General features: G+C 37.4%; 1 protein-coding gene and 1 long non-coding RNA gene across 3 annotated transcripts in view; both read right to left on the bottom strand.

The window, feature by feature from the left end:
• The window catches only part of dll4 (delta-like 4 (Drosophila)), a 307,909-nt gene that overhangs the window by 89,352 nt on the left and 192,821 nt on the right, over positions 1-25,736 (bottom strand). The window lies entirely within an intron of this gene.
• LOC129420984 (uncharacterized) lies at positions 8,645-11,653 on the bottom strand. 2 transcript variants are annotated; one of them, XR_012358655.1, is made up of 6 exons: positions 11,396-11,653; positions 10,576-10,718; positions 10,160-10,257; positions 9,903-10,023; positions 9,709-9,823; positions 8,645-9,571 (listed from the first exon to the last, which is right to left on the bottom strand). It is a non-coding gene; the product is annotated as an uncharacterized lncRNA (long non-coding RNA). The 2 variants fall into 2 exon arrangements; XR_012358654.1 differs by having other exon boundaries at positions 10,576-11,653.

Here is a 25,736-nt window from a genome sequence, read left to right as displayed (position 1 = left end):
ACTTGACACATCAGTTTACATTTTTATACAGTTTTTAATACTACATACACATTTTCTGTATTTTCTTGATGTATTCTATTAAAGACACTGAAAAATAATTGTATATGATCACTATAACATTGCAAAAACAAGAAATGTAATTCTGGCATTGTAACTTCTGCACAGTACTGTACTACACTATACCACAATTGGATCAACAATGATTTTTTTTTAGGTTCATTTAAACCAAATTTTGTTTCAATTTTACAAATAATATAGCATTATTTTACAATATATTTTTACAGTGTTGCTTTAGTATAAAAACACATCGAAATTTACCTCAGTATTTACTTGTAATCTTTCCCATGTAAACTGTGGACTCGAGAACTGGACCAGATCAATTCATAAATATTTATTTTAGACTGACTTCATAAAGTATTCATTTAAAATAACAAATTAAAAAGAACAATTTGTTCCTTTGCTTTTATATCTTTTTCAAACCGTCAGTACCCATTATTCTCATTTAATGTAAACACATTTATGGTTTCGGTTGAACTATCCCTTTAAATACAGAGCCATACCCTATTTCCCACGAGCGTGTGAGTGCACCTTTCCAAACAGCGGGAGTCATGATGTTGAACGGGCATCCAATCTGCTGACTTGTGTTTTTATAGAGCCTACTGTCACTCATGTTCAGCTTGACTGGGAAGACAAACAGTGAAGATTGAAGGATTGGGCAACGCGCCACAATATCGTGCAAAAATGGAAACAGAAGACAAAAATGCTTCCTCCCACTGATCCTTTCTTCCTTTTCCATTTTTACTCTTCTGCTTCCTCTCGTTCCCCATTTCCCATCATGCTTCATCTTCATTCCATTGTTCTCACTCTCACCATCTTGAAATATTTTAAAGAGATCCCCTGCAGGTCACCGCTGCACTTCTGAAAGCCCAAACTTGGTTGATTTTCACTCTATAAAGCAAGACTCATAATTTACAGCTCCTGACCCTCATTTCCAACACCAGCTGTACTGGAGGAAAACCACTCAACACGTACTGCCCCCTGTCGGTTACTACTGGAACTGCACAAGGTCAATGACATCACTGAAGTGTGCCAAAAACAGTACGAGTCTCATCTGTGTTTGTACGGAAGGCCTCAGATGGCGCACACGCGTGATCCTTGATCCACCATCAAAAGGGGCATAGCTTTACCAGATGATTCCCATAAATTACAAGCTGCACCATGTTACAGCTTGCAGACCGCCACGAATCCACACCACCTTTTGTACCCCTCGGATAGATCCACGCGGCGACTCAGCTTTGAAGGACTCTTCTCATGAAGTGGGCAGCATGTGGGAGGCAACCAGAACTAAGCGTGGACAGGGTGAGCAACAAAAAGCGCCCTGATTCGGGAACCGGCACTATCAGGAAGCCACTCAAGTGGCTTCAATCAGCATAATGAAGCCATCACACGCTTTAAACGCACACACACGCTCTCAGAAGTGAGATGATAGCACTAGGAATAAATTCATCGCCTTTAGTTCACACACACAGAGGTGGCTAATGGCTGTGAATATGACGGGGAAGGGAGGGATACAAACAGAGAAGAGGGGATTTACTCCAAATGGTAAATTAGCCATTCTCCGCAATTAATTATTCATGTCGCCCGATTAATTATGAAACAATCTGAAACCCAAAGCCAGTCCGGTAGGTTTGGAGGTTGCCTAGGAACGGATGACCCATATTAAATGCCACCATTGTTTGGTAGTAACTGGAGAGCCGGGCTGCTCGTAGGGCCCTGGCCCCCATGAGTATTGTGGTGGAAGGTAAATAAACAGTGGCTATATCATAACATTTGTTTTGAGGTTGATCACGCGGGGTAAACAAGTAAAAGAAGTGAATTATTTATAAGCGATGGGTAAGAAACGTCCCAGACTCGTGAAATTCTCAGCATGTCGGGTGTTTGTACTTCTGGTAGGGTTTTAGTGGACTGTTTGGATTTTTGGAGAGATACGCACAAATATTTCCCCTATTTTTGAGTTAGCAGACTGAGTACGTAAACAAAGCATTGGAATATAAATGTACCTTGCTTTTTTGTAACTAATGTGATGCGGATCTTCACACTTACATGCATACTGAAAAAGCAAGCTCTGTCACTTTAAGATCTATTAAAACATATTTACTGTAGACACATTGGACCCCTTACAAAGTTCAAATAAATTTCCATGTTGGTCCAACTAATATAAACTGGTTTAGTCCTGGTGGATAAGCTTCTGATGAATCAAACAGGCTTGGAAGCATCCAGTATCCATAACACAATATATGCTACTGCAAAAGCAATATATTTCACAAACAATTATTTAAATGTTAATTTTCTACATCACAATGATTTTCCATGTTATCTGTACACGTACTGTAACCTCGCACTGCCTGTTTTTGCACATGAATGTGACCTCGCATGTCACCTATGTACTAGATCTTCTCAACACAACATCCGACAAAAGCGGTGCATGGGACAAACATTGCTCATAAATTTAGAATCTCTATTTTGCTTCCATCCGATAAAAGCACGCTCAAAGGGGGCATCTCTGGGAGCACATCCTGCCCCTGGTGTGAGGAGGCGGAGCAAGAGGCTCTTCCCAGCATCTTCTCCACACCGGCCAGAGAGTGGCCAGCAAGGCCGAGAGAGGGAGATATGAAGGAAGATACGAGCACCGTGTGACCAGACGGTGGGTTCCTTCCTTGCCAGCCTGAGAAACAGGAAGCCCAGCTCGTTGTTCTTCCATTATTGTGACTAACAGGAAATGCAGAGGTCTTTAAGGAGGGGTAGGGATGGGGCAGAAGGAAGTTGTGGGGAAATTAAGACTGCTAGGTAGGGTGCAGCATCAGTCAGCAAGGACTCTTTTCCACAAACAAGGTGGTGGAGTCACTGCCGGTTAAAGCTTTCAAAAAGTGAGATTGCGTCTCTGTGATGTCATGTGAATTTGTTCTGATTGGCACATTGTGCACAAACAATAACATCCAGGGTCGCGTTCCAAATCGTTAAAGGGTCCGGGGTAATTCTCTAGAGCACTCGTAGGGAAAAACTATTAAGATAAAACAAACCAAAAGCAACAAGACCCCGAAGTGAAAACAAAATGCTGGATATCTAAATGTAACAGTTTCCATGCCACATCACATTAAAAGCGATGTATTTACAGTGAGGTCTAATAGTCAAAGACAAGAGTGGGACCAAAGATTTAGGGTTAAAATGAATTTGAAATATTTAAGATTTTAGGACATTTATCAAAACTGACATGCTGGGATAACATGGATCATTAGGTTTGGCACAAACATGCCGTCTAAGCCAGCTCAAATGCATGATGTCATTAAAGCAGCACCATTACTAACACAATGCTAATAAAAATTATTTTATTATTTTATATATATATATATATATATATATATATATATATATATATATATATATATATATATATATATATATATATATATATAGAAAATATAAAAGAATAAGTCTTGTATCTTTTTTTTTTATAAACCAATACTTAAAGTGACAAATACTTAAAGTGACATACAGTATAACACAAGCACCAAATCTAACCCTAAACCGAAGCGACAATGGTTTGAAAATAGGACAAAAAAGTTGAGTAACCAATACGTGACAGTGACACAAACAGAAAAGCGTGACATGCTCACGCTCAAACGCGGCAAAGCGTGACATTTTCACGCTGGTCCATGCGTGAAATAGTCACGCAATTTCGTGATATAGGGTTGATATATATATATATATATATATATATATGTATATAAATACATTTTATTAGCATTATGTTAGTAATGCTGCTATATAAATAAATAAACAAAAAATATTATTTATATTATTTATAAAAATATTAATTTATATAGCAGCATTACTAAAACAATGCTAATAAAATGTATTTTATTTTATTATTTTAATAATAGTTTGTCAGAGTTCTTGAAAATGGTCAATATTTGTGTTGAAATATACAACAAATTCAGATTTGCAAAAAACGTTAATGCAGAAATAACTTAATAACTTCATAATACATTTATGCCTAAATAAGATTTCAGAAACACATCAGGCAGCTTCTACAGTAATAGCATTCTCATAAAACATTTTATGCCCTCATAAATGAGGAAAACGAACAGCATTAAAGTGAATGATTTTTCTAAATCCTCTACTGCCTCCCAATGGCCACCAATGACTGCAAACTCACAGTAAACAGATTTTAATCTATAAAAAAATGAAATCTCTCTCTAAATCCTTTTCTGAAGATGTTATCTTTTTAAGTGCACTCTGGCAATATTGAATGCTTTCTTGATTGTTATCTTCTCAATCACGGTAGTAGGCCCAGTCTGGCTGTATTAAGAGGTTTATAAGCCACACTCAGGTGTGAGGTCAGCAGTTGAAATCAAATGGGTTTCCTTTGTTATCCCCTCTCTACGGTTTTCCCTGTGCCTGGGAGGGGAAATTCGGTAAGCGTGTTCTTTTGTTCAAACCCTCTAATGCCACATGTTACATTTCCTAAACCTCAGCTCGTGAAATATGATTAAAGACAGTGATACGTGCAGGAGACCAAGAGCAGCAAAGCAATATAACACTGAAATTTAGCAAACAGCGGTACCTAAGTTGAAGTTTGAGTGATGGAGGTTGCAGGTTAAATCTCTGTTGAGATACGTTAAGGTGCTGCACTGAAATGTCACATGAAGTTATTATGGGTCATGGGAACCAGGCAAAGGGAGAGAGTGGTGTTTATGTGACAGGGCTTCCTATTTGAGCGTGCCCTGCTCTCTGGAACCTTAATGGCTTCCCTTTTCCCAGGCTGAGCTGATAAGGCAGTGGGTTAGGGCTTACACTTACAGTACACCGCAGAGCACGAGATATGCCAGTCTTTACAAATACAAATCACACACATTAAGTAGATTTAATATCTCAGGGTTAAGGGTAATGCATGTTTAATTTTCCCAAGGAATTCCACATCATTTAAAGAAATATGTTCATTGTATGCTTACTCTCAAATACAAGATGTATTTCATTTATTTATTTATTTATTTTAATCTATTTCTATGGAATTTATTATAACCATTTTCATAAAAAATCCAAAGCATTTTGTAATTTTTTTTGTGAATCTGCTGAAAAGAAGCAACAAAACATGCCTCAAAGGGGACATTTCACAAGACTTTTTATAAGATGTCAAATAAATCTTTGGTGTCCCCAGAGTACATATGTAAAGTTCCAGCTTAAAATACCCATGGATCATTTATTATAGCATGTTAAAATTACCACTTTGTATGTGTGAGCAAAAATGTGCCAGTTTGGGTGTGTCATTTTAAATGCAAATGAGCTGATCTCTGCACTAAATGGCAGGGCCGTGGTTGGGTAGTGCAGATTAAGGGGGGCAGTATAATCCCCTTCTGACATCACAAAGGGAGCCAAATTTCAATGACATATTTTTCACATGCTTGTAGAGAATGGTTTACCAAAACTAAGTTACTGGGTTGATCTTTTTACATTTTCTAAGTTGATAGAAGCACTGGGGACACAATTGTAGCACTTAAACATGGAAAAAAGTCAGATTTTCATTGTCCCCTTTAAACCTTTTGGGGCGGTTTCCTAGCCTGATTCAAACCAGACTATTCTCAGTAGTAACTGAGTTATGGTCTGGCAAAGCTTTATAGACAAATCTTTCCAATGGGGCGTCACCAACGGACACGTTTAAATGCCTCTGGGCGCAATTGGATAGACCTTAAACCAATCACAGTGATGAAGGAGATGACGTATGCAGAGCAATATCAGACTTTTGCCAAATCCAGTCGGTAAGACAGCGATAACATCTTTTTTTAGATATGAAGGCTTTGAGTCAGAGTGTTGTTGTTTGCTTGGGTTTTAACGAAAAGGAAAAGTTTAAATCGCTTAAAACAGACACAATAGCGGATTCGAACAAGTGATGTTCCACGGCAACATCCATCTTTAATGTACAAAATCTAGTTCGCGTCGCTGCGCTGTCTTCGTGTAAAGCTCGCCCCAACATTTCTGATTGGTGCCGCGATTTCTTTTTGCCAGACTACTTGTGCCGCAATTTCTCTTTACCAGACTTGTGCCGCGATTTCTCTTTGCCACAGTTGCAGAGCAAATCGCCAGGCTAGCGGTTTCTGAAAACAACTTCCTCTTACATATCTTAAAACATATCAGTGCCATTGTTTATTCAGTTCATTTATGTTTTTTGTATGTTTGTATAGACTAATTAAACAGTCCTGGATTAATCTAAACCCTGTGCGGGAAACCGCCCCTTTAAGTTGAACTAACTCCAATCCCAATATAATAGCCCATAGAATAAACTGTTTTTGGGGTAAACAACTATCCCATAGGCTATAATATAAAATGATCTGCTTATGAAATATTAAACATTTACTACTTTATTAATGAAATACATTCCATATTATGTGCTTCATAGTACATATCTTTGGCATACATCACATTAATGTTGGGCGGCACAGTGACTAAGTGGATATAAATGGTCCAAAAACTGGAGATGCCAAATTGTCCTTTCCTGACTTGTGTATGTGGAATACCCATATGCCATGAATATAGCCCTAGATGGTGAAATGGCAGAAAGAAAGAAAAGAATAAACAAACACATTTAAATTTATGTTACATTTTCGATGAAGTCTGCGCAAACAGATATGAATAATGGGAAGTGGATTAGGACAAAAAAACATTTTAATAATAACTGTTATAATACATAATAACAGTCACATACAAAGGTACGCTTACTGTGATAAAGTTAAGAGAGTTTAATTTGTAAGTAAAAAATAACCAGTATAACAAACCAATACTTTCTCCACTGTGTTTATGAGATACATATTTAATAAAAATATGTACTAAATTAGCCAAGATATGTTTAATATAAACTTAAATCAGAATTTGATGTACACTTTCCTTTTTTAAGTTTAAATGACATTATTGTATTTGTGAGAATCAATGTTCTTCTCCACCAGGTGGCGCTGATTCTTCAGCTGTAGTTTCAATTTGCATAATATGACCCAACTTGATGATTAAACAAGAACACCCTATTTCAAAATCACATATAATATAATTTCAAATGTAAAATAAATTAAATACATTTAAATTTAAGTGCAATTCTAAATTATGCTTATTAAACCGCATGACTGACATTTATGTTAACACTGGCTGACTATTTAAAGAACCATGTCAATGCCATATATAACAGGTGATCAGCACCTACAGTACAGACAATGATCTATTATAAAGGCTAAAGTAAATATAAATTCAGGAAGGAAAACTCAATATGCTTTTAGTCTAATAAAACGCTCTCCTGGGCATTTTAGGCCGTCTATTTAAGCAGGCAATCCTAAATTCAATACATCAGAAAAGAAAAGAGGGTTATTTCCCCGGTGTACTAGCAACTGAAGGTCAAGCCCTTTACTTCTTTATATTGAAAACATTTTCTCCTTTTCTTTGTACAACTCCATAAGGTGATTGTGTACCTGCTCGACTCTCAAATACCGTTCACAAAATTCATTTTCTGTAGCTGCTAGTGCTTCCTCAAAAAAGTGTCAATCTCTTGAGGGTAAAAAACACTTAATCACTTCATAGTATGGAAGGATTTTATATCACTTCAGTCCGTATGGGAGATTGCAAAGAATATTGTGTTTTACAAGCTTGCTGAATCTCGTTTTGACAAAGCAAACATAAAACTACATTGGCAAGCACCCTGAATAGATTCAGTTCAAGTCATGATTTTATTTTCCTTGTCTGACTGCATTTCTACCTGCAGAGTTTCATCTGAGCCAGACTATTAGCATAAGTGACATGCTGCTATGCAGACATCTGTTAATGAAATGGTGATGTGTCCAACCATCCAATCTAATCAAACGCTAATTGAGAAAGTAATAGACGGACAGAGGCAGATTATTGCCTGCGGAGTACAGTCATCTACCTTTTCCCTATGCAGAGGACAACTGAATCATTTCAGTTCGGATGATTACGCCCTTCTGCATTCACGTACGTCCTAGGATTTGATTCGCTCCTCATCAGCTGGGACAGTACTGTTGGTTCTGAACCTGTTGATTGTCGAATCACAAAGCCTGTAATTGTAATCAGAAAAGTCTGTATGTGAAATAATGAAATCCGTCATATACATTCGTGACATTTGTGCACGTATTGATCACGGCTAAATTGCATCAGCTTCTGCATTCTCAGTTAATAGTGCTAATAATGTTATCGAGCCACCATGGATTTCATTACCGACATTACAATGCTAACAAACTTAGAAAGGTTAGCCACTGGAGCGTGTACGCTAATTGATGCTGGAGTTTTTAATGAGGTACATCGAGTCATGGACAGCAAATGTCAGGTATAAGTGCTCCACCTTTTTGCAAGAATGCAAAATGTCAAGGATCTGTCGCAGGAAGGGAGAGAGGCTATGCCACTGTAATATTCTGCTTGTGGGTTAATTTTCTTACGGGATAATTGCTGTAGCCTTCTAGTTAACTGTATTTTTTCACTCTGAATATTATTACAAATGTCAACCTTAGTGGTGAAGTATAATTGTGGGAAATAATAAGGCTGCAGTTTTTTCCATAAAAAATATTTTTTTTACTTTAAATGGACCACAAGGACATTATACACAGCAAAATCACTGGTGTTAAAATAACACCCACAGTGTCAAATTTAACACCGGCAAAGTGTGTATATGTGTCCACACTACACTGTGTTAATTTAGTCAAAAGTGTAGTGTTAATTTAACAACACCCATTATATGTTAATTTAACACTCAATATTGTTAAATTTTACACTTTGTTCAACACTATTCATTGTTGTTTCCACACTACACTGGTGTTGGCACAGAAATACAGTGTTAAAAATTAACACTCCTAATTTAAGGTCAACACCAGTGTAATGTGAATTCAACAATGTTAAGTGTTAAAATACTGAGTAATAGCCACTTTTGTTGCTAATGGGTTGTTTCTATAAAAGAAAAATGACAAGAAATATTGCAAAACCTCTTTTTATTAAAGTACATCACATTTAATATTTACATTGATACACACAACACTTTGCATTTAACACTGCTTATTTAAATACCTCAGCTACAATTAGAAACAGAATACAGAAAGTTATCTTATACCACAGCACAGTGACATGAAAACCACTTATTATAAGGTCTTTAATAAATCAAATGAGAGTTAAAAAAAAATTAGCCACCCTACTCAAAACTTGAACATTAAAATACATGCAATTACCTTATCGGCAAGCAGAAATGCTTATCCTTCACAATACTAAAGATTTTTCCATAACAAAACAGACATTTCAATTCAAAAGACGTTTCATTTTTCTTAAACACGTTCCAACCTGGTATTTAGTTCTGTAGTTGTTTTACTCATGATGTACAGTAGTGGAAGGCTGCATCAGTGGTCTTCATCATGGAGGGAATGGCTTTTTGGTCCAGAATGATGCAAAAATTCTGGGTGCAACTTCTGTTCCCAACGCAGTGCAGGCAGGGCTGTGCTGATCCATCCACCTCAAAGCATGGATTGATGCTCATCACCTAAGTGTTTTAAAAGAGTGTATTTGATGAATGTATTTGATGTGTATTTATGAACTTGCATGCATTTACATGGGGTGAACAATGCAAGCAAACTAACTGCTTAATAAATAACTAGAACAAAATACCAAAAAACTTACACAGCACAATCAGTAGCTTCAGTTGCACATTGACCCTCTCCAGTCTTTCGTCCCTTCACAAATGAAGGCAAGAGGTGAATGAGCCAGGGAAGAGCTGCCACATAACTGTCCCATCCTAGCAAAACAGAATTTAAACACCATGAGTATACAGTTAAACTTTAAACCGTAAAAGTAGCAAACCCATTTACACTTACCATATTTAAACTCCTGTTGACCAGACAGAGGGTCATCCATATCTTCATCAGGATATAGTCTGCAATTATCCTTTAATTGTTGTATGTTGGCTATTTTGCAATACATCGCCTCAGCATATTTCTGCAGATTTTCAAAGACAAAAAGGGTCAAGAAAATACCAAAAAGGGTGCAGTTTTAACCGTTATTTGAATCAAAATCATCTCAGTATAATCATGTTAGAGACAGTGTACAGTACTACAGTACTGTGTGTACTCACATAACTAGTTGGTAAGCTCTTATCCTCCAAACTGGGTTAAGAAATAACAGTTCCAGAATTCATGGGTATGCCGTATTCAAATATAGTCTGGTAGGGTCCTATCACAAAAAAATAACCATAAAGACTCTGAAAACTCAACATTCTTTTTATATTAAAAACAGCACTCAAGACAATATGAATCTTCAATTATACATTTTCAAAATAGTAATCAATTTGATTGCTATTTAATATGATATCAATAGCAAAACGATGTATGAGAAGATAATATATTTTTATTAAAGTTGGCAGCAGGTCATGTGACTTTCTTGCCTGATTAATAACCATAATATGTACAAAACTGCATATACTAAAAAGATTGGTTAACTGTTCAGTTATGTCAAATAAAATGATTTATATGTATAAATATATAAACTTACCTTCTGTAATGAATTTATATAAGTAGCAGTCGTTTCTCATTGGAAGTCATTCATGTCAGGTCTTCTTTAATAAACTGCCCTAAAAACAGCATCTCTTCTGAATGATTTGAAGCACTCAGTGTGTACTTTCACCAAACTAGCATCTATAATGACAGAAAAACAAATGTTCGCCATACACGTTTTACACTTTCGTATGTATTTGCTATTTGCATCTGTCTGACATCTAGTGCCACGAAAAGCTTACAACACACAATGCATCCAAGCATACAAATGATGATATATTCTGAGGTAAATTGAATTGTTGGTTTGGCGATATTTCCCGTTTGCATACATCTTAAAAAAAACACATGACGTTGCGGTTTTCTCCGTGTTTTTCAGTAATTTGAATAATTAACCGATATCCATGGACTCACGTGCATGTAAACGACCTCGTTAACTCACGGTATCTAGCCTATATGATTACCTCATAACGAGCATCATATGGTGAATAAACGAGCTTTCATTTAACTTAATTTCATACCTTCAATTTGTAGTGCATGTCGTGTTTTATCACGGTTCAATTCTTACATTCATTCATATCTCCTGTTAATATAATCCTTCTTGGTTAAAACTTTTAGCTAGCAGTTTAACTTTATACCAAACTAACAAGGGAACAACGTAACACAAGGTAGCTCTGATTAAACTGAACCAAATAACGAACAAAGGGGAAATAAAATGGGAAAAATATCTTATTTAGGTTTTTTGGCAAATGGCTGCGTAGAGTCAGACAGAGAAATAACAGTTTAATTTAGCTAAACCATGTGAATATTATGAGATTTACCTGCTCTCTTCAGTCCTCCTTTGAAAGAAAATGGCGGTAAAATCCCTGACAGGAAATGTTTAGTTGAGGCGTGGCTTGATTTACACCGCTCAGTGTGAAATCTGGTAACACCCTTGTTTTACACTGACACTGTCGTGGATATAACACTGGCCTAGCAATGGCAGTGTTATTTTATTACCAGATAGTGTTAAAACAGCATCAACACTGTGTATTTAACACCATCCCTGAAAATTTAACACTGGTGATTTTGCTGTGTAACAACAATAGATGATTCAAATTCAATACAGTATATACAAATAACTACAATTATTTCCTTGACAGTGATATAAAAAAAAATGCTAGTTACGTAGTCAATATTTACAGGATACAATGTACCCTCTCTGTGGTTTGAACTTTCTCATGGAAAACATGTAGGGACCTGTTACTGTCAACAACAGATGGACAAAGGTTTTGTTTTGGCAGTGCCTGTAATGTCCAAATGGGGGCAGTCAGATTCAATAACTGCTCTTGGTGGTTGAGGCCGTTTTGTCCTCCTGTCAAGAAAGTTTCTTTCTGAAATCAACTAGCAGCCGATTTAATTTACAAGGAAGTTTAATGGTTATTCCATTCCCATTTCTGAAGAAATGCAGGTCCACAAAGGCAATCTATTAACTAAATTGCGGCGTTTAAAATAATTGGGGATATTTGAACAATGAGGACAATCAAGCATTAGTGTTTGTTCTTCCAAGCCCACCATCAATCACAACGGAAATGTTGGGTTGAAAGGAACGAGTTTCCGGTGGCTGCAACAAGCAAATATGAAATATTTTCCCCCTCCACCAGATTCACGGCGATACGGAGCTCATAAATCATGTCTATTCGTGAAGGACAAAGAGAATGGAAAAAACTGCTGTTTTTATTTCCCCCCTCTTTGGTTGCTTATGTAAGCACCATGAATGTATTTATTAGTCCCAGTTGATTCACTGGCAAACACAACAAACAGCAAATGAATCTATTTAACCCAGAACCTCAGCCTTGTTCATCTCTAATTCTCTAAAGCAGTGAACCAGAGACATCAGGGTCATTTTTAAAGATGAATTGGGACTGGTTTTGACATAGATTTACAACCGAGACGCGAAAGTGATCTAGAGGGATTTTGATAGCATGTACTGTATGGTGATTAAAATACTAAAGTCTCAGAGAGGCGGGGGGTGTCTATCAGCGGGTTAAAGTCGAAATGCCCTGCGAGGTGAAACTTTCACTTCAAAACATGTTTAAAAATAGAAGCATGTCCAACAGAGTTGGTAGCTGGATCTGAAAGTGTTTATACTGCGCTGTAAAATAAATGTTTCATCTGTAGCCAAACATTTGCAGGAACCTGCGTAAAATCAAGTCCCACAACGCTATTAGGATCGACTTTATTAGCGCCCTCCGCCACAGACTGTTTTCATTTTGCTTTTAGGCACGGATATTTTTGGGTATGGATCTTGTGAACGAAGATCTGGGCTGTAAACCAAAGAGAAGGCAAAAGGCTCGGTCCCTGGGCTGTTAAGAAATGGATGCCAAATTTTTACAGGGTTACTTAGATAAATTAGCCTCATAAGGGAACTGTTCCTCAAGTCGGCGGCTGTTATAGAATTAGTGTGTTTTAATATATTGCAGTTGCTTTTGTTTTTCTTATGCACATACACTACTACAATTTTTTAAAAAGCTGTTTATAGATATGTAGATTTTTATATTATTGTAGTTTTTACACTCTCAGAAAATAAGGTACACCCTAAGAAAGGATGTGTTCATTTGCTACACATTGTTTTATGTTATCTAACACATGCTATTTAACACATTATGGGCCCTATCTTGCACCCAGCGCAATTGACTTTGTCAGTGACGCATGTATCATTTCGTATTTTGCACTGGCGCACAGCGGGTTTTTCCCTCCACAGACGCACGTCGGCAAACTAGGGAATGAACTCGCGCTCCCTGGGCGGTTCAGCGCAAAAAAGGAGGCGTGCTCCGGCGCAAACCATCTCTTATGCTATTTTGCAGTTTCAAAAAACAATTGCGCTACTAACCAAAAAAAACTAGTCTAAAGTCAGTGGCGCGTTGCGCGTAGTTCATTATGCTATTTTCAGGGCGCATGCTTGACCATAATGTATGGCGTGCACAACGCGCATTGCTTATCTAATCTACACAGATGCAACAGTTATTTTTGCAAATCATAAATTGTTACAATACAAAAATATTAACATATGAGATAAGGGAAATCATTGTGGTGAGCATTGTGGTGATAGTTTTTATTTATTTTGTGTGGCAGCATTAAATAATTATCATGCAAATAACGATTAAAATATTTTCATAAGTTTGTTGTGTGGCTGTATTACGTTTATTTTATCTAAATAATAATTAAAATGTTTTCATAAGAAACCTTTATGTATGTGAACTTGATTTGTAAGTGTACTTTGGGGTTGGACCTTGCTTGCGTTTCTTGTGTCCGATTTCAAAGCACCCAAACCCTTTCAGCAGTGAGGGTGGACGCAGCGATGTCCTCCTGTGTGCCCGGCGTAACAGATTTATCCTGGCAAGCTAGGGCTACCCCCGTCTTCTGACATCAATGTAGACCTTGGCGCAGCTGATGAGACAATTGCGGCTATTTCCTCTCACGCCTGTTTAACCTACACTGATTTGGGCGGGTTTCTCCTAGCCCCATACAAAACAACTTCTCTGTCTTTGACTGCTCTTACAAGAACCTCGGCCTCCTCGGCTGTGAACCGCTCCTGGCGTGCGCCTGTCAAATCCGTCATAATAATAGCAACCCGCCATGGAACTTGCGCCCTTGCGTTTAAAGGGTATTTTGTATAGCGTTCTGATTGGTTTATTTGACGTTACGCCCAAACCCCACCTATGAATAATGATCCTACTTCAGACCAACCCCTTATTGATTTGCGCCCGGCGCAAGACTTATTTCTCCCGCCGAGAAAATAGCAACAGCGCCCAAGATCTGCCCACAAAGTCACTTGCGCTTTGCGCTTCGGACTTGCATTTCAGATCGTTAAAATAGGGCCCCCAGTGTTATTTTAACACATTATGTGTCATTTTGTGTGGATTTTGTGTTCAAATAAATAAAAGGAACTACACAAGATGTGTTAAAAAACACAAAGTGTATGTCCCAAGAATAACATTAATAGCATTAAATGTGTTGTCCTTAACTAGACACAACATGTGTTGTTTTAACACGTTTGTTTTAAGAGTGTACGAAGGCTGTCACTGGAAAAGTACACATTTGTAAGGGTGCATTTTAGTAACCCAAAGGCAAATGGTACATATTAGGACCAGTGGCGGCTGGTCACTAGGGGGCGCCGCCCCCCAAAGTTGGCCAGAGAAGAAAGCTACTTTAACATAAAAAAGTTAAATATATAATGCAAATTAATACAAAATCGTTTAGTTGTACTATTTCATTGTTAGTCATGTTATCATTTATTTAAAAAAAAATCAAAACCGTTCTTTGTTTGTGTGTCATGTTTGTGTGTCAGGGGCGCACCCCTAATGAGTGTCTGTGTAGGTCAGAAAAAAGAGTAAAAACATGTGACCTAAGGCTGAGCTCTAATTGGCTGGTTTCGGATCCGCCCTGGGGCGCAGGAATGTGCGCCCCAAACTCTCCCACTTATGTTGTAAGCGAATCAGAATAGTTTTTTATGTCTTTGACCTCATGTGATTGGATCGTTTCAGAGTCTCATAACCGCGTTGCACATTGCCATGTAACTCCTAGATACAGTCCTGATCAGTGAAAGCAATTGAAATACCTTGAGATGAAAGAAAATATGATTTCATGTTTGTCCAACTCAAATTATACACACATGCTTTCTAAGCATTGTTTAAATATTCTGTTCTATTTTAATAAAAAAATTAAAAAAAACTAAGCAGCATTACAGACAAAATATTTTTTTTACACAAACATCTCTTGTCAGCAGTATTAAGAGTTTCTTTTCTAGGCTATAAGACCTAAAAGTGTTACTATAATAACACTATTCACTATCACTATCCTGACTGTAATTATAACATTTTAAAATAAGGGTCCATGAACCATAATGAACTAATCTAAATGAATTATACTTAAATATGAAGTAATGCTGAGTTAAGGCATGTACAAATCATAAACTAATAAAGAGTCATCATTAACTACAAAAAGACTCAACACATGAATTCATTGTTTATACATTAACAACTAAAAAACATGTCATGTTGTACTTAATGATGACTCTTCATTAGTTTATGATTAGTAACTTACATGCATTAACTCGGCATTAGTTCAGGCTGAAGTACAAGAAGTTCATTATGATTCATGAACCTTTATTATAAAGTGTAACCATTATATTATTACTATTAATATTATTACTATTAGTAGTACTGCATTCTCATTTATCTAATAGAGATTTACCACCAAGTTAGTTAACGAGATATTTCCTCTTTAAACGTTGTGCTCCCATGAAAGGCAAGTTCTGTCTTTTATGTATTAAACACGACAGCACTCTTTGTTTGAAGTTTAGTGAAACTTTCGTTTTGATTCGTTTGCACTCCGCCATAATTAGTGCTGTGTTTTCATCTATCTTCTTCTTTCACAAATTTGTAAGGGCTGCATTACACTCTAGTGCTACAGCATCATAGCGGTCAAATCACGACATTGCAGGCCCTTACATTTGGTTAAGTGAAATCAAATGACTACTCGTCAACAAAGATATTTGTCGACAAATTTTTAATGTCGACTAATTGTTTCAGCCCTAGCGGCCGGTGACTTCTTTTTTGAGAGCGAAGCTCTTCAGAACATGTATTTAGCTTGTTGTGTGAGTGGCTCGTCATGTCAAAATATGTGTTCAGCGCATCATGTGCATCACGCGACATGCATACATTCGAAGGGGTTTATGATAAAAGAGAGGCTCATGTTTGCCAGATATGGCTTAATCGCATGTGTAATCACAGTGTTAAGTTAGTGTCTTGCGAGTACTTCATGAACGTGAGCGTCTTTTTTTATCATAAATCATTTCGACGCGTGTGCAGCAGGCACATATTTTGACATGATGCACATGGTTAATATGACACAACGAACACATATTTTGACATGACGAGCAACACACGACACTCCTTACACATATTTTGAATTTGCACTCCTCGAAAGACAAGTCACTAGCCGCCACTGTGTATAATTAATTTTATAATTATGTAAGAAAGCTACAGTACATTTAGGGCGTTTTCACATCTGTAATTCGGTTCATTTGGTCCGGACCAAAAGCAAAAAATAATACATTGTAACTTTTTTAGCAGATTTGGTTCCATTTCACACCACACTGATTGCTCTGATCCGCACCAATTGAAACGAACCAAAATTCTGTCATGTGATAAGATCAACATCACTCATTGGCCACATGTATTTGAACGTATTTCCTAAACGGCTTCACGAATGGTCAGAATCAACGTGTGGCAAATTCCAACGGAACCCCCTGAAGTAAACAAAAGAAGGACAATACAGCAAACACCATGGACAGACGGTTGCACGCTGTAATTATGTCTCCGTGGTTGTTATATATAGTTTGTATACAGCACTCTAGACAAACTGTTCATTTTCAGAATGAATCGCGGATGCAGCTTGAAAACAACGGTTTAATGCACTACAAACGGCGAAGACAAAAAATTTCCGAGGCTCCGCCCGCACCTCCTCGCAACTCCAGGTATGTCCGCGATTTGTCATTGTGCTAATATTGCTAATAGAAACGGTCAACAAACACTTCCTCATCCGTTTGAAAGCGTACCGAGACCACCTCTGCAAGCTGGTCTCTGTCCGCTTGTTTGGTCCGCTTTTGGTGCGCACCAGAGTTCGATTGCTGCATTCTCACCTGCCCAAACTAACTGCACCAACTGAGCAATCGAACTCTGGTACAATTCAATCGAACTAAACAAGGCAGGTGTGAAAACCCCCATAGTGTTAGCAGTAATACTATAATTTGGCATGATGATAAACAAAAGTTAACTTTGACTTTGCAGTAAACATAATGTGTCAATTCTGTGCGACAGAACATTCAGCAGAATAAAGAGAGATGAAGAAGATATTCAGAATTTTGAAGAAAAAGATTTTATCCCGATATTTTAGGCAACATGTAGGCTCAGTGGGTTGTGGGAAAACTCATTTGACTAATTAGCTTTATGCTTAATGGTGCGGGGCATATGTGCTCTGACTTACATAAGCACACAAAATCTTCCTCATTCTCAGTTAATTTTTTGTAACACAGAGTATGAAAGAAAAATAGAGAGAAAGAGATAAAGTTATAGACAGAAAAAAAAGAAAGAGGAGAGAGAAAACAGGAACACTCTTAAAACGGTTCTGTTAAAACAACACATTTTATGTTGTCCATTTTATTTATTTGAACACAAAATAAACACAAAATGACACACAATGTGTTAAATAGCATAACACAAAACAATGTGTAAAAATTAACACATCCTTTCTTAGATTAAATATTTGAAAAAAAAAAACTATAACCTCTTAAGTATTATTTATCTTGTACAGCTAATGTCAGGAGGGAACAATTTGTAAACAGTTCTGCACAGGGATATATTTAAAAACAAATATTTAGTTATGAGTCCTGACAATGGCTTGTTTTAAAGAGCACCTATTGTCCGAGGTTGAATGCTTTATGTGATTGGCTGAGAAATGTTCCATGGGTGTTGATTATTTTTCTGTAAACCACACACCTAACCTTTTAAATGTCTTAAAAATAAAATGTTTTGTATTTTTTGTAATTCTTTGCATTATTTTCAAATAATTCATCGGCCCATCGTCAATTATTCATTACTTAAAGATGTCCAAAAGGTAAAACTAAAAAACAGCATCAAGCAAAACATCCTTGGAAACAAAATCTGAAACAAAAAACAGAAAAAGGTTGATGATGATTTCTGGTTCCCAGAATGCTTTGCATGAGGCTGTTATTGTATAGTTTTATTCTGTAAAGATAAAGACTTGTTAATATTTAAAATTGATTTAACTTTGAACAAACCCTTGCCAGTAAATAACATAAATTTAAATCTACGGTAAGTTACCGGCAACCCACCTGCAATAGCATTGTAATTTCTACGTAATTGTTTTACAGCCTGTAAGTTAACTCCTGTTAGCATTGCATTGTGCCCGAATCTTTCAAACATTGTAAGAAGCGTCACATTTCCGGCTGACGTCAGAGGTAGTCAGGCCAATCACAATGTACAGATTAGCTGGCCAATCAGGGATACAGAGCTTTTCAAATCTGTGCGTTTCAGGAAGAGAGCGAAATCTGGAGCTATACAAAAATGTACGGCATGTGGAAAATAATGTGTTTTGTAAGCAATAAGGTATGAGAGGCTGTGCTGTATCGTGAATAAGGCAAGTGCCTCGAGTACCTTATTGCTTTTATAAAACGGTTACCACACAATATTAAAGTAAAAAAATATATTATTATTTCATAAGAGGTTTCGGTTCTATTTTGACCACAGGTGGAGGGAACATTCAATAGCAAAATTTATGACAAATTAACTGCTGACCACACACACAAACTGAGTGTAATTTATGGCAACTGCCCATTTACAGTACATGTCTTTCAAAAAAGCAGGTTAAACGTATACAGTTCTCACTATGAGTGTTAGGGGCCAGTCACACCAAAAGCGTTTATGGCAGTTGCTGGTGCCTTTTTTGAATGATATTCTATGGGCAGGGCGCGTTTGTGCGCTGTTTATGCGCGCCGAGCGCCTTGCGGTTTTTTGCCGCCAGTCGCAGCACGCGTTTTTAAAGGAGCGGTGAGATCAGAAACGCAGCCGACATCATTCACGTCTTTCCATTGTCCAATCGAATGAGGGGAGAGGCGGGCCTTATGATGTGGTTAGGGAAGTTTACAGTTGCTTTGAAGAACCGGACTCCACTCGCTCACTCTCTCCTGCGTGTTTGTGCACCTCTCACCCCTAAACAAGGTCAGAGCAAGCGCCGTCTTTTTAAAGTTTCTGCTAATATGACAGTTAACAGCAAAAGAGCGCTCACGCTTCAATATTTGATTAACAAGACAGCTGACTTGGTGGTTGCTTAGCAATATGAAAAGCCGCGTCGCACTGCTCTTTTTTTAAAAAAAGGCAGTGCGTCGCACCTTGCGTTTGCAAGCGTTTAAGGCGCTTTTGGTGTGACTGGCCCCTTACTCTACCTACAAAATGAAAATCTGTATTTCTCCTGTCTCAGCAGAAACTGAGGAAATAATGCACGACCATTAAAAAATGACTGGGGTTCTAACTAGGGATGTCCCGATCCGATCACGTGATTGGAAATCGGCCCCCGATCACGTGGTTTCAGACTCGATCGGAATCGGACGTTACCTCCCGATCAGGACTCGGATACATATGCAGGGTTTAAAATCCATTAAGGTCTCGCTCTGCTCCGCGCCAGTGTATGCGCTGCGCTGGTGCGTGTGAACTGATGAGAAGAGAATAGGCTTGTTCGACTTCATGCAGCGCCGCAACAACTGGCAGCCGGATGACGTCTAAGTTCCGCGAGAGCGATTTAAAAGCAAACTCCTCCGTATGATTTCGCGGATCACTCTCGCGGTAGTTTGACGTCACCCGGCTGTCGATTGTTGCAGCGCCGCATGAAGTCGAACAAGCCTATTGACGTGCTTTCAAATTCATTCATAGGCTTCACACTCGTGCGTGCAAGGAACCCACTACAAAAACGGGTTTTTACCGCTAATTTAAACGACGCGTTGATCGTTTTTGTCACCATGTGCTCAGACGCAGCTCGGCGTCTCACTCAGAACCTCAGGAACGTGCATTCGCGCAGGATACTGTAGAGATGAGAGATAGAGAGAGAGATAAGAATGGTGCCCACGTCGAGAAAACTTAATAGAAGTCTAGAAACAAAGTATTAAAGTATGTATAGCCATGTCACTCATCTCATTACAATATGTTAACTAGATAACTGGATACAACTGATTGTATAGTTTAATAAAATCATGTATTTTGATTATACAGATTAATTACGACCTAACTATAGGTATTTTATAACTAACTGCTGACCAGCTTAGGGAATCTCTATGGCTAATTTATAAGATATATTGCTGAATCAGTATGTTGTTTTTCTTGTTAATTGAGTCTGGGTAGCCTATCTTATGCCTAGAATTAGTCAAGGAGGTTGATTCTTATAACTTCCTTCAAAGTTTGATCAATTGTGCATAATGACATATGCGAACAAATGCATATAGGGTGTCAGACTTTTCAGGTTCAGGTTTTAAAGTTTGGGTCAACATGTGGCACAGCTTTAAAACTGAAACTTATAAAATCCTATCAGAGGTCCAAAATGTCATTGAAACACACCAGTGGCTTTGCTGTCATCAGGATTAAACATGTTACCCCTCGAACCCTCCCTCCCAACAGAGCATCCCCACAAAACAAACCCCAATTTAACCCCTGTACATATACTATATATATTCTCATTATTTTTTAACACATCTATAGTTATGCGCTGGCACAGAGATTCGCTGCGTCCGAAACCGCCTACTTCCATACTATATAGTAGGCAAAGTAGTGCTTTTTGCATGCTATATAGTATGGTAGTATAGGCGATTTCGGACGCAGCGTTAGACTCTTTTGACTCCACACAGAAACAGCAATGCGTGCGGCATGACATAAGGAACATCCTGGATCTGTTTTTTCGCTCTTATTTATTCTTTTTTTATGTATTATAGAAGTATCGGATCGGGACTCGGCGCAGTAACACCCTCCCTCTCCCATTATGAGAGGGAGAAGGGAAGCGGACTTTTCAGGCGAGTCGAAGTACTCCCAAAAGTGCTATTACGCCATAAAATATAGTTCCTCTTTTAAATCCGCTTAGAAAAGCGCTACGTTTTATTTTGTACCACCAAACTTGCTCGTATAACTACTCGTCTTAAATAGGAAAAACGTTGATGTGTTTGGTCACTTCTAACTTTATCTCTAAATGGTACCATTGAATGAATGGGGCTAAGCTAAATGCTATTGAAGCGTCACAGCGCGCTCCAGCGCTTACGTGCACGCACACAGATGATAGAGGGATGTATCAACAATTCTTAGTTAAGGTAATAACATATTTTAATATTGAAAATGAGTAGACTTTTCCTTTAATGCAAATGGGTGAAGTGTTCCTTTAAACTACAAAAATGCTTAAATCACATTCATGAACCAGGCTGGCTGATTTACTTGACAAATATTTTGAGATCTTTCCCACAATGCCTTGTGTGCACTTGCAAAAAGTAAAAGTCTTCTTAAAGTACTGAACAGAATTGGAGTAAAAACTAAATAAAATACCTTCTAATACAGTAGCTCTAAATAGCCACCACATGAAAGTGCTCAGAGATAATCCTCCATCTGTTGTTCTGCACTTCAAAATATGCATCCTAAATGTCACATGCTGATGCACTTGCAGAAAATTTGAAAAATACAAATGGAAAAACACTAAATGTTAATGCAGATAAGTCACTTTGCACAGCTATTCTGTTCCCTCTCTAACCAAGGCTATCAATACACACAAAGGTGGGCTGTAAAAAACGCTGGGTTGTTTAAAGTCAAATTGTTAAAATATAGACATTCTTAGCCACTGGGTTTAAATTAACTTGTGCTGGATGATTTAAACTCTATGAATACAGAGATTTACTAGGTCGCATTTTACTCAACCATGGGCTGAAACAACCTAGCACAGTGTGTGTGCTTTGTTAAGAAAGAAAAGCTTTATTTTTACATGAACCTTCAAATATTAAACGCTCTGTAATGTGAATTTTAAACCTAGGTTTTCTGCATAGTTAGTGATGAACACAGAAAGCACCCAATTAGCTGGAATAGCAGTTCATATGCGACAAATACTATTTTGTAGAGCATTTAGACTATGTTTTTAACACCCATTGTTGTGTGACTTTATAAGTTCTGGAATGTCATTTTCCAGCCGAAAGTATTAGGAATTTCAGCTTCAAACTAGTTCTTCATTATCTTTCCTTTCATTCTTATACAGATTATTTGCCATGTAGCATAAAAGCACAGAATTCACACAGGAACTTTCAGATAATTCTTCAAGCTCTTATTTCACTTGCTCTCTTTAGATGTTTTTCAATGGACACTTATGCTGTGGACATGGCCTTGTCAACCTTCAGGCAGTTACACTGGCGTTCCTATAGAGACCATCCCTACTGTGTCAACATTAATGAGCTGTCTCATCATATTCTGTACAAGGGTTCTCTGAACTAATTTCCCATGGGCTATAAATGAAGTGCTATGCTTAGAACACTAAGAAGAGAAGACACAGGGAAGAAATAAAATATTTCATGCTGTCTTAACTCATTTCCAAGGCAGTGAAAATAGGAAAATAACATGTAATGCATGAATCCCCATAACCAACCATTGCTTTTTATAAAGGCCTGATACTTGCAGAAGGTTGCAGGAGATTTGCAGAATTACCTTAAAGTTAATTCCTGAACAATATTAGGCGGCTTTCTTGAACCTTAAAAGCTGTCCCAGATTCAAAAATGTATCTTCAACTTTCCTTTTTTTCATACTATATCCAGCGGCTCCTTATGAAGCTCAGCATTGAAAAGAACTCAAGGTCTCCAAAGCATTGAAGACCAGGATATCTAAAAGACCCTGAGTGAAGATAAAACATTGTAGACCTTCCTTCATTGTGCAGACAGCAGGGGGGAATGGGAACGCTTGTGTGACCTTTCCTTCTAAGTATTCTATTAAAGATACTAAGTCACAGCCAATTGAGACTGTGAAAAACGGGTGGTTCCTTTGGTTCCAGGCTCAATATTACAAGAAGTTGATCTGTACATGTAAAAATGTGTGCACTTTGAAATGAGCAATAGTGAAAAAAAAAGGCTCGCAATTATCATATTTTACCATTTCAGTGAAGTTCAGCAAAGAAAACATTTGCAGCAAAACAACTCTGGTATCTAAAACCGTAATCAATACACTTCAAGTGATGAATCAATAATCCATTAAAAAAAGAATATTACTTTTGTAATTAAATGTGGATTAAATGAAGAGTTTGGTTCCAAAACGCAATAAATCCATTTTGACAAATTTCAGTAAAAGCGTGTTTTCTATACCAAGAAAGTGACAAGATGAAAACCCCTATTTTCTGTTACAAACTTTCACATAGCATCTTTAGGTTATAAAAACATAAAAAATTCAAATCCATAACTTGATTTTCAAAGATTTATTATAAAAATGATCCCGTAAATTATTGGATGTTGATGGCTTACATTTCTTTCCCGTCACAGAAATGAACCATAGGTTTATCAATGCCATTAAAGTATTATTTTGCTTTTGTTTGTTTGTTGATCACGAACAGAGCCGGCCCAGCCACTAAACAGCCCTTGCGATTGCAAAGGGCCCCGTGGCCAGCAGAGGGCCCCATAGAGTCACTGCCAGCTAGTGGTTGAAAAAAAATTATACATCAAAAGTAACATAAAATAAATAAAAAAAATGGATCTACAGCGCCTTTTATCGGGCATCATAATAAGCACAGTTGTTTTTATTTAGTTCTTTATTATGGCAAGTTCCCCGCTAATCTTGACCCTGACTGACCCTATGATGTCACTCATCACCTGATCATTGTCTGTCAGACGCTTGTTTAAGATGCAGCTTGCCTTGCCTGGAATTTAGACGAGTGCAGACGGCTGCAGTAAGGTGAGGAGTGAAAAAACTGTAGGCAAGCCGGACACTTCCTGAATCTCGCTTTGTTGTGGACTGCAAACATCAGCAATGGAAGAGATCGCGTTCGCGTATTTTATCGCGGATTAAATAGATGCAACTGAAATACCAACATTAAGATGTTTATAAGGAGAATCAACAAAGGTGAACTGTTCATTACTGGAAGGCTACTTAGTAAATGTTGGGATGTAATCTAAGTCTAAATTCGTTTTTGTGTAAAATATAAACAGCTCACAGTACAACTAATCCAACACCAATACAAAATTTTAAAAGGAATTAATAAAAAAATATGAATGTCATAAGTCAAGAACAAGTTGAAAAACGCATCTCGCGCTGATCACCTGTGATCGATTATGCGCAGATTTAGCTCATATCAAACAAGCCTATTAACTTTTGTTATGCTATTTACGTAAGAGATAATATATAGTTAGGCGGTTGTTATATCGAATGTTAGCAACTTTTAATCTTGTTTGTGGTGTTTTAGATATTATGGTTAATGTTGTTTATTTGAAAAATGTAAACATTTAAGTGTTCTATTTATTATTTTATATAATATTTTATTTAAATGTTATTTTATTTACTCTATTTCATTCAAATTATATGTAGGCTGTTGTTTGTGCCTCTTAAACTCTGGTGTCAATTAAAGATGTTTCTTTGATGGTCAGTGAAAATAACTTTATGCGTCTTTTTATTCAGCAAGTTCATCAGGGTGTGTTCGTTGCACTGCACTGCTATTCAATTCAGTCAGTGGTATTATATTTTTCCTGTTAGACATCAAACATGGAACTCAAATCAAGATCTCAAGGGGGCAGTTTTCCTGACAGAAATTTAACTAGTCATGGACTAAAATAAAAGTAGGCTAAGAGCTGTCCAAATTGAAAAAAGCTTGCACTGACATATCTTAAAATACACCAGTGCCATTTGTTTTGCCTCAAAATGCACACAAATAATGTTTTTAGTTAGGCATGTTTGTAAAAATTAGTTATGTTTTCTAATTAAACTAAGGCCGAGTCCTGGCTTAAGATAATCCCTGTCTGGGACCACCCCAAGGTCTTTTTTGTAGGCTACATGTTGCCACATAAGAACGTACTCAGGACCAGCAGCGTAAAAAAGATCATTAACATACAGTATACATAGAATAATTAAAAAACATAATTTAAAAGACAAAATAAAAAAAAACATAGTAGATATAATATGTACAGTATAGCTAAGGTAGTCATTTCTTTTCTTTAGGCCTTACTGCGGTCAAATGGGCCCCCGACCAAATTGTGCTTAGGGCCCCCGAAGGTCTAGGGCCGGCTCTGATCACGAAGTACAAAGTAAATGAGGAAAACTAGGATTCCGTGTACTCAACGTGCCGCCATTGTTTGTTTACATTGCGTGAATGGTGCGCTGTAATCTGTGGAGCAGATTTATTGCATTCTGTAGAAAAGGAGGAGTGGCGTTTATCGTGTTTTGGGAAAAAAGAGAGAAAAGATGACAGAATAACACGGCGGATATTGGATTTTGCGTAAACTTAAGAATTTACTTTTAAATACTGACCTGATATAATACTGATTTTGGCAGTAACTTATTTTTTTTTTAAATGGCGTTTATCGGGTTTTGGAACCAACCTCTTCAAATTTAGCCT

This window comes from Misgurnus anguillicaudatus, chromosome 18 (genome assembly GCF_027580225.2).
Source record: "Misgurnus anguillicaudatus chromosome 18, ASM2758022v2, whole genome shotgun sequence".
In the NCBI taxonomy this organism is placed as follows: Eukaryota; Metazoa; Chordata; class Actinopteri; order Cypriniformes; family Cobitidae; genus Misgurnus; species Misgurnus anguillicaudatus.
The sequence above is the reverse complement of the archived record's forward strand: the minus strand, read 5'-3'. Positions and strand labels throughout refer to the sequence as shown.